General features: G+C 45.5%; 1 long non-coding RNA gene across 1 annotated transcript; it reads right to left on the reverse strand.

The window, feature by feature from the left end:
- Positions 1-7630: 7630 nt before the first annotated feature.
- Positions 7631-8451, reverse strand: LOC112885905. Its single transcript, XR_003227304.1, has 3 exons — positions 8050-8451; positions 7812-7885; positions 7631-7731 (listed from the first exon to the last, which is right to left on the reverse strand). It is a non-coding gene; the product is annotated as an uncharacterized LOC112885905 (long non-coding RNA).
- Positions 8452-11072: the final 2621 nt, after the last annotated feature.

Below are 11072 nucleotides of genomic sequence, written 5' to 3' on the forward strand. Positions count from 1 at the left end.
AAGTTTATAATCATCGGTGGGATCCAGATGGGCTGAATAATTAGTGATCATGAATTCATGATATGCTTAATTTGAGAAGTTAAATGACAACAAATATTCAGACAGTAAAACTATTGAAAAAGTGGAGATCTTGTTTATGTGCATGGTGAATCACGATGATAATGGCATGTGGCAGTGCAGACTTGCCAGCAACAATCCAATTACCGAAGAATATAACTCATATACCTCCTCCATCGACCTTCGAGTTTGTTCGACTTTTATCAGTATTCCAATTACCGAAGATATAACTCATCTAGTAATGATCAAAGTTGAGAAGATCAAGCAAATGCAGATATAAACCTTCTTCTCAAAAAGCCAGGGATTCAGCAGATTCTTCGGAGGGCGAGGAGGAGGTCCGGAGGGAGGGGTCGACGGTGGGGGCCGGAGCTTCGAGCGCCGCAGCAATGGCGCGAGGACGCCGAGCAGTGGCGCGAGGACCTCGAGGCGGCAGGGGCAGCCGGGCGGCCGGGCTGCGCGGAACAGACCGCGCGCGAGGACGACGAGGTGCGCCGCGGCCGGAGCTTCGGGCGGCGGCAGCAATGGCGCGAGGACGACAAGGTGCGCGGCGGCCGGAGCTTCGGGCGGCGGCAGCAATGGCGCGAGGACGACGAGGTGCGTGGCGGCCGGAGCTTCGGGCGGTGGCAGCAATGGCGCGAGGGTCGGGGTGGCGGGTAAGTTGGGGGCGACGTCGATCTGAATGGGTGAAGGGGCTAATTTGTTGGGGGATGCCGCGGTTAGTGCCGGCTGATATTACCAGCCGGCACTAACGCGCCCACGTGACGTCAGATGAACAAGTTAGTGCCGGCTGGTAACACTAGCCGGCACTAATGCGCTCAAGTTAGTACCGGCTAGTCACACCAGCCGGCACTAACACGCCCACGTGACGTCAGATGGACAAGTTAGTGCCGGCTAGTTTTACCAGCCGGCACTAACGTGTACCATCTGCGCGGGAATTGGCGCGCGGGAATTGGCCACGCCAGTTCCCATTTACACTAAAATTTAGTATTCATAAATTTATTCATAATAGGCTTAATAATTAGAATAATATAACAAAAATTTATATCTTATTGTTAGCTACACAATAATTATAGTAATTATATGTACACAATAATAATAGTAATTGAAGTAAATTAACGAATATGCAACCATTATCAATTATGTGTAGCGTAAAGGGTTTATATGTGTATATGTTTCTGTTATTCATAATAAATCGAAAACATTTCATTTTGATCCATGCAAAATTCTTCAAAAAACTTTTCAATAGTAGCCTTTACAATGATGTAATCAATTCGCATATTACTTGATTATTTGTTTGTAATTTAATGTTTCAATGCTTCTAGTAATGCAAAATTAGTGAATGTAAATAATATTTATACCATGCAAAAATATAATATTATCTGAAGATGATATTATGTCATAATTGGAGAAATAGTATCAAGAATTGAGATAAATACGATGCGGTGCGTTACATTACATCACTGATTGAGAGAATTCAATACATAATTTATATAAAACTACTACTCATTATCATTATCTACTGGAACATTGATAATCTTCCTTTTGACGAAAGTGCCTTGAGCGTGATCACAGCGTAAGTAAGGTGTGTCCTCTTTGGATAAGAGGATGCTAGGGTCAACGTCAACTGAGAATGGAGGAAGGTCATCAATCTGATCATAATCTTCCGAATTGTCCGAAATATCCTCAACTCCAACAACTTTTCTTTTTCCTGGAAGAACTATGTGCCGTTTCGGCTCATTTCCAGCCTTGTCTGCTTCAGGCGTCTTATCTGACTTCTTCTTCGGTTTGCTCGACATGTCCTTCACATAGAACACTTGTGTCACATCCTTGGCTAGAACAAATGGTTCATCTTTATATCCAATCTTTTTAAAGTCAACTATGGTCATCCCATACCGGTCCTTCGTTACGCCTCCTCCAGCCACCCATTCGCAACGAAATAAAGGGACAACTATGGCTCCATATTCAAGTTCCCATATCTCCTCTATGACACCGTAGTAGTTGTTCTTTTCTCCATTACTGTTTACTATACACATACGGACACCACTGTTTTGGTTGGTGCTTTTTTTGTCTTGAGCTCTCGTATAAAATGTATACCCATTGATTTCGTACCCTTGGTATTGCTGGACAGTGATTGATGGTCCCCTAGCCAGCCATTGAAGTTCTTGATCAACTGTGTTGTTGCCCAATAATTTTCGTCTGAACCAGCCGTCAAAAGTTTTTATATGTTGGCGTGTAATCCAAGCAAGATTCTTTTGTGGATTTTCAAACTGTATAATATTCATGTGCTCATCAATATATGGAGCCACCTTGGATGAATTCTGAAGAATCGTGAAGTTTGCTTGGCTGAATTCACTACAAGGGATGTGCACATTACATTTCTTTCCTAGTGTGCCTTTTCCCTTTAGTCGCCCCTCATGGTGTGACACGGGGAGCCCAATCGGATTGAGATCAGGAAATAGTCAAAGCAAAACTCAATGACCTCCTCGGTTCCATAGCCCTTAGCAATGCATCCTTCTGGGCGAGAACGTTTACGCACGTACTTCTTCAATACTGCCATGAACCTCTCGAAAGGGAACATATTGTGTAGAAAAACAGGACCCAGAATAGTTATTTCTGTCACAATATGAACTAGAAGGTGTGTCATAATATTGAAGAAGGAAGGTGGAAAGACCATCTCAAAGCTGACAAGACATTCGACAATGTCTTTCTGCAGCTTTATTAGATTATTTGGATTAATTGCTTTCTGTGAAATTTTATTCATGAATGCACAAAGCTTTACAACTGCCAATCTCACATTTTCCGGTAGAACACCCCTCAGTATAACCGGAAGTAATTGTGTCATCAGAACGTGGCAGTCATGGGACTTCAAGTTTTGGATTTTCTTCTCTTTCACATTTATTATGCCCTGTATATTTGAGGAGTACCCAGACGGGATCTTGATACTGTTCAAGCAATCGAACATGCTTTCCTTCTCCTCTTTACTCAGATTATAGCTGGCAGGTTTTAAATAGTGGCGTCCTTTGTCTCTCTTCTCGGGTTGCAAGCCTTGTCGTCCAGCTAGCATCCACATGTCGCGCCTTGCTTCCAATGTGTCTTTTGACTTACCATACACTCCCAGAAAGCCTAGTAGGTTGACGCAAAGATTCTTCGACAGATGCATCACATCAATTGCGTTGCGAACCTGTAAGACTTGCCAATAAGGTAGGTTCCACAATATAGACTTCTTCTTCCACATTGGAACATGTCCCTGGTCATCCTTCGGAACAGGTTGGCTACTGGGACCCTTTCCAAATACTACCTTCACGTCCTTGATCATCGAGAACACACGCTTTCCATTACGGAATAGAGGCTTACGACGAGTTTCGGGCTCTCCTTTGAAATGCTTTCCTTCGGTTCTTAGGGGGTGATCGGTAGGAAGGAATCGGCGATGGCCCATGTATACGCACTTCTTACAGTGTTTCAAATAAATGCTATCGGTTTCATCATAACAGTGGGTGCAGGCCATGTATCCCATGTTCGACTGTCCCGAAAGTTTTGCAAGTGCAGGCCAATCATTGATGCATACAAAAAGCAAAGCTCGGATGTTGAAAGACTCCTGTTTATACTCATCCCACACATGTACACCTTCTTCTTTCTAGAGCAGTAAGAGATCATCCATCAAGGGTTGCAGGAACACATCAATATCGTTGCCAGGTTCTTTTGGCCCTTCTATAAGCATCGGCATCATGATGAACTTACGCTTCAGGCATAACCAAGGAGGAAGGTTGAACATACATAGGGTCACGGGCCATGTACTATGAGCGTTGCCAAACTCACCGTACGGATTCATTCCATCCGCACTTAGAGCAAATCTTATATTCCTTGGGTCGTTGTCAAATTGAGGATACTCTCGGTTAAGGTTTCTCCACTGGGACCCATCTGCTGGGTGTCTGATCATGTGATCCTCCTTACGGTCTTCTTTGTGCCACCGTATCAACTTAGCGTTGTCCTTGTTTTTGAAAAAACGCTTCAGGAAGTACCACACCAACTTTGCGGGAACTCTCTTCTTTACCGGCTCCCCATCAACATCACCTGGATCATCTTGCCTGATCTTATACCGCAATGCGCTACAAACAGGACAAGCTTCCAAGTTCTCGTATTCGCTGCGATACAGGATGCAGTCGTTAAGACATGCGTGAATCTTCTGCACGTCCAATCCAAGAGGGCAAACCATCTTTTTAGCTTCGTATGTTGTTGACGGCAGTTCATTACCCTCAGGAAGCATGTTCTTTACAATCTTTAATAGCTCACCAAATCCCTTATCGGTGACACCATTAGTTGCCTTCCATTTCAGCATCTCTAGCGTGGTACCCAACTTCTTCTGCTCCAGTTTGCAACTAGGGACCAACGGCCTTTTGTGATCCTCCAACATCTTCTCAAACTTTAATGCCTCCTTCACAGTATCACTATCTTTCTGTGCATTAAGCAACGCCTGACCTAGCTCGTCAGGTGGCTCCTCTTGTGCAACATTTGCTTCACCATCGTCCATTGGTTCATCTTGAAAGCCACCTGCTTCTTGAACCCATGCCCAATCTGGAAGATTGTTATCACCATCGTCATCTTCTTCATTATCTTCCATCATAACTCCAACTTCGCCGTGCTTAGTCCAAAGGCTATAGTTACTCATGAAACCATTCAAGGCCAGGTGATTCCATAGAGTTTCTCTTTTCCAAAATTCCTTTTTATTTTCGCAAACACTGCATGGACAACACATTAAACCCTTTGGTGACCTATTTGCCATTGCTGCCTTGAGAAAAGAATCTAAACCCTGAATCCACGCCGAGGTGCTCCGGCTTCCGTGCATCCATTGCCGGTCCATCTGTACAAATTAAAAAAAATCATGCTCATTATCCCTAAAAGCAGGTTACTATGAAGTAATTCAAAAAAATGTAAAGGTGTCATAGGCCACCTATCTAGTAAATTTAAACTAAATAGAAAAATAAATTGGCACAATAACATATACACATGTCACCATGAAATAATTCAAAAAAATTATTCTAAATGTGTGATGGTCAAACTATGTAGTAATCATTCTCTAAAAAGTAACTAATCAATTTTCTACCTTGCTCAAATTAATGAACAAATTAATGAATCATGCTCATTGTCTCTCATCATTAAAATCCCTAAAATTTTGCACAATAACATATACACATGTCCCCGTGAAATAATTCAAAAGAATCATTCTAAATGTGTGATGGTCAAACTATCTAGAAAACCTTCTCTAAAAAGTAACAAATCGATTCTATTTTGCTCAAATTAATGAACAAATCGGAAAATTATGCTCATTTTTCCTCAACCTTAAAATCACTATTTTCTTTATCTAGAAAGCATGAAACAAAGAATAAACACCGTGAAAGAAGAGTGGAAGAAGCTACTAACCTTTGGTGCACTTGGATGGGTGAAATCCTCACAAATTTGGGGAAAAATGGGCAGCACCTCCCCTGTAACACGCCATGAGAGTGAGGAAGAGCTCGGTTGGAGGGCTCGGGAAGAAGGAGAGTGGCAAATGAAATGGAGGGCTGGGATGTAGTGGCCGGTATATACGGGGCAAGTTAGTGCCGGCTGGTGGCTTTAGCTGGCACTAACTGTGTACGTTTAGTGCTGGCTAGAGCAGACAACCGGCACTAACTGTAATTAACCAAGTTTGTGCCGGCTAGATATGCCGACCGGCACTAACGTGCGTTTTGACCGTTGTAGCAGCCGTCTGACTGTTGGGGGGATGGTACGTTAGTGCCGGCTGGGATTTCTAGCCGGCTCGTTTTTGACCGGCACTAACGTGCTGGTACCGATAGACCGTTTTCTAGTAGTGATATCATAATTCACTAAGTGATTCTGAGAATTGTATATGTTCCTAAAATATTTGACAAAATAAAACTCACAACTTCTGCCTCCCTTTGCGACAATCTGACCATCTGATGCCTTAGCCTAGTCGTCGATCATGCCCCTGAACTGCGTTCCTCGTGGGCCTACCGATCGACGATGACAGCGGTCTAGTAGCCGCCCGTCTTGGTCTCCTCCCTTTGATGCTTTGCCCATCCCCTCCATCGCCCTGGTAATTTCACATCTTGCCGCCCAGTCCACCCTACGCACGCCCCCACGCCCTCCCCTCACCCTCCACGAACGTTGCTGCAAGGACATCAAGGTCACGAGCCACCGAGATCAGAGTTCATCGCTGCACTATCTGTTGTCAGATGGGGTATAGTTCATGTTGCCAGATAAGGTTCATGTTTTAGAGAGTTAGAACATAGGGCGTGAATTAATAGTACATGTCATGGTTTTCCTTTTCATTTGCTTCTGTCATGGGTGTTTCAGATAGCTCGATATCACTGATACAGGTTTACTGCTACAGCGGCGGGCGAGCACGAGCCACCGAGATCAGAGTTCATCGCTGCAGTATCTGTTGTCACATGGGGTATAGTTCCTGTTGCCGGATAAGGTTCACGTTTCAAAGAGTTAGAACATAGGGCGTGAATTAATAGAACATGTCATGGTTTTCCTTTTCATTTGCTTCTGTCATGGGTGTTTCAGATAGCTTGATATCACTGATACGGGTTGCCATCCTACTAAATGCTTACTTGCATACTTGTGAGAATGGGAGCCCGTACAGTCGTAGGATATCCAGGCAAGCGTTTGTACAACTTGTGGTCGATCCCCAAAACGTGCACATGCTCACCAGCCGCATCCGGAAAAGCGATGTTGCTGATAAAAGGTTCACCCAACCATAGCACAAAGTCATCACCAGCATATATACACATCCAGATACAACCAACAGGCATATCCCCTACCTGCTCTAGCCCGGCAAGCTCTTAGGAATGTGACGTAGCAACCTCTAAGATTGTTACATCATCATGTATTTCCTATTTTTCCTATAAATTTTGAATTCAGATTCGAGGCTGTCCAATATCTCGACAACTGATTCTCTCCTGGACCCGTTGAAGTGCTTGACTACCTTGTCTAAGAACACCTGAAAACATAGTCAACCGTCAGCACAGAACGACAGGAACAACATGGGTTTCCAACCGAGCTTTAGAAGGAATGATTGGGTGTCCGCTTACCCCATCATGGCTAGCAACAAACTCTAGCACAGATTCTTCAGGGACACCAGTTGTGCCAGAAGATTCAACTCCGTGCTCCTCTATCTTTTGTTGTTTCATTGCTGGCTCCTCAGCAGAACCCACCATACTGTCAGTTTGGCCTCTCTTTGCTGTAGGGTTTTGCATCACTTGTTAGGGCACCATCTCCTAGATTATCATTTCCGCCAGCTTCGCTTGCATGGGAGGAAGCAGGCGCATTACCAAAAACTTGCTCTGACAATCCATGCCCGTCAATTGTCAAGAAGGTCTTGATCATGTCATAAGTTACCTGCAATTGTCATGTAGTATTTCTTTTTGTCAGAAATAAATTGGACATTCACGACACCTTTGGATGCACATACAATGAACTACAGGCAATGCTTGATAAGCTTCAACTTGTCACGTGATCCAACCTTTGCTACTGCAAGAGGGATCCCTGAGGCTATCTCAGCCTTACCTCCCTGCAAAACCTACTCCAGTCCATCTCACATCCTTCTTGAGCAGCATCAAGTATGTCGGCAATAACATTTTGCTCTTTTATTGGCACTACTCTGCGAAAATACTGGAATATATAATCATATTACGCTGTGAACTTGAGTATACCATCGGTGCAAAATGAAAAATGAAACAATGGTAACTCACTGCGATTTTCAGGAATGAGAACTCCTGCTTCTACCACAGTTCCCATGCAGTCAACTTTGCATCACCCAAGATCCCTGGAAGATTGCAGAAAACTTCAAAATTTTACACTATGTATGCCAAGACTGCAGCAAAGATAATAGTATCCATTCCTCTAGCCCCCAAGACAAACCAAAATTCCAACCAAATGAAGAGGGAAAATCTAGAACTGAAATAAACAGAGTCTAGAAAAAAAACATACGGAAATTGTCCTCAAAAAACAAATGTCCTCCTCGAGCATATGCAACATCTACAGCATGACGTTCAGGTCCTCACCTTGATGTTCTTCAGCTACCTTGGAAGTAAAATAAATGTGGAAAGAGACAAGCATGCATTATTCATTGGTTAGCAGAATAAACAAACATAAGAAATTTGCTGCTTAGAACAGAATACTAACGCCTTATAAATTGAAGGGTTATTTTTTAGAGCATATGCATGAAAAGACAAACTTTTAGGCACATGGATGTCACAACTTTATTGTGGCAGTTTGTACACGTCAGTTACAAGAATGATATAAAACTCTAACTGCAGTTCCAATGCCAATTTCAAGGGGTGCAAAGGATGAACTCAAGTAATGAACACATACTACTTATTAATTGTTCGTTCTACTGGCAATAGCAAACCAAATAAAACAATGCAGACAACTGATGAATAGAATTGATCACACTTAGCAAGAGGAGAGAGGGCAGCTGGCTTGATGCCGATTGGTGTAGCTCGCTGTCTGGGCAGTCGCTTCTCGTCGATATCCTGGCACCGACATTCCCTTTTGCTCCCCTCCTGTACCCACCCCAGTAGTGCAGGATCAACAGATAAGTTAGGCTTAGAAAAACAACACAAAAGGTCAAGAGCAAAGGAATTGAATTTCTAATATAATCGAAACATAGAGGTGAGACAGGGATTTGGTCTGCATAAGGGGGTGATCTCCTGGCAATGACACAGCAAAACTTTTGGTAGAGATGACCACCAACATCAGAAAGGGAATAACTGGGAATCAGAATGAATGAACCTAATACCCTTCCTTGGATATCTCTCATGGCCACTAAAATGGCAAAGTTCATTCCTGCAAATAAAAAAAAGATAGTCATGAGTCAAGATAGAATTTTACTAAATTAACATCTAGTAACTAGGGTTAATTGGATCCATGCCTTTACAATTGTTTGAGTTTACTGATCTGCCATTACAATTCATCATATTAAAACCGTGCCATTACAATTTTACAACTCTTAAAAACACATCACTACTTACCCCTTCAATGTGTTTCTTAAAATTTATGTACCAAAATAACCCCAGAATTCTTATTCCTTTCATCCCCTCTCTCCTTCCTCTCTCTCCATGGCGTCCGACGTGCTCAGCCAGTACGTCAAGGTAGAGCAGAAGATGGTGGCCACCCCAGCCCCGCGCGTGCCGGCAACGACGCTGAGCCTCATTCCCGGCGTGGACTTCGGCGCTCGCCACGCCATCTCGCCTCTGCCCCTGCTCCACACCCACGCCGTCGTGCCGCGCTCGAGCCGCGCTCGCTTGGCCGCGCCTCTATGCCGCCCGCGTGCACCGCCTCCGCACTGCGTGAACCACCATGCTTGTGAGGCCCGCGTCTGCTTCATGCCCGTGAGGCCTACGAGGCTGCGCCGCACCACTGCCCCGCACGCCGCTCCATGGAGAGGAGGGGAAGTGGCATCATAGAAGGGAGGGGAAGGGAGGAGTTGCCGGCAGTAGGGGAGGGAAGGGGAGGAGGAGAGGAGTCAGCGGCGGTAGAGGAGGGGAGAGGAGGAGGGGATTCGCTGGCGGTAGTGGAGGGGAGGAGGGGACTCGGTGGCAGCAGAGGAGGGGAGCAGGGGCGGCGGCGAGCTGGAGAGAGAGGAAGGAGAGAGGGGATGAGAGGAATAACAAGATTGGGGGAATTTTGGTCCATAAATTTTAAGAAACACATCGAAGGGGTAAGTAGTGGTGTGTTTCAAAGAGCTGAAAAATTGTAATGGCACGGTTTCAATATGATGAATTGTAATATCACATCAGTGAACTCGGACAATTGTAATGGTATGCATCCAATTAACCCTAGTAAATACTGAGCATAGCTAAGCTACGCCTAACGACATTTATTTAGAAATGTGGCCCATATATAAAAGTACCAACTATTACACATAATAGTACATGCAGTAGTACTTCAGAGGAAAAGAAACAACAGGAACAAGAACATGTACATACTGGAACTCTCTGAACGCCTCTCCAATGTATAGTGTTTCAACCCACTAAACAAGCTCGACCTCTATGATAGAGCAATAGAGTAAACCCAGATCTGTGGTCATCGGTCGATTCAGAAATAAACCACACCATACTTAGATTCGATGCAAAAAAAGACACTGATGAAGCACGCAAGCCGATCAATCCCATCAACTGTACAACTGGAGAGTCACATGATGATTCGCAATAGGGGAGTGTCGTCGGGTTACCTGGTTGCCAAGGAGAACGAGGAGGGAGGGGAGCTCAGGGTGGAGTGTGTCGATGTAGACGTCGACCTCGGGTTCGGTGGGCGGCCGGCCGTCAGGGAATGACTCGAGCCAGGCATGCGCGGCGATCTCCCATGGGTGCAGAGGCTGCGTCAAGGCCGCACGGGCACCGCATCGCCTACTTCCACGAGGGCACGTGATGGTCACCAGGTTGGTCGGCCGATAGCAACGGCTCGGAGGGCTTGAAGGAGGCGGGGGAAACGGCTCGGAGGAGGTGGGTGGGGAACGATAGGCGGATGTGGAGTAGAGGGTGGCGCACCTATGGATGTGGAGGGAGATGACAGGTAGGCGGCGGATCTGGGGGTGGCGGCGGCTCTACTCGGCTGCCCGTGCATTGGAAGGAAGGAGAAAAGGAGGAGGCGTGCGATGCAGGCCATGGCGCGCAGGACGCAGGCCACAACACATGGTGACAGCGGGCGCAAGCGACGCTGTGTGCTCTCAATGCCGCAACTGGAACCCTAGACTGGACGCATCGCGAGGGGGGAGCCGGGCGTGGAGGGGGAGGCGGGCATGGAGTCACGCGGCGCGTGGTGAGAGGGTCGGGGAGGATGGGGATGGGGTGCGATGCGTAGATCGTGTCAGAAATTGATCGGACGGATGACGTTCATTAGCAGCTGGACGAAAACTGATTAGCTCGAGGTCACACGTGGCGGCACACAACGGAAAAAACATCCCTCTTAACCTGGTTTTTTAGTAGAGATAGAGATGTTCGCTGGGTTGT

Source organism: Panicum hallii, chromosome 1, assembly GCF_002211085.1.
Source record: "Panicum hallii strain FIL2 chromosome 1, PHallii_v3.1, whole genome shotgun sequence".
Classification (NCBI taxonomy): Eukaryota; Viridiplantae; Streptophyta; class Magnoliopsida; order Poales; family Poaceae; genus Panicum; species Panicum hallii.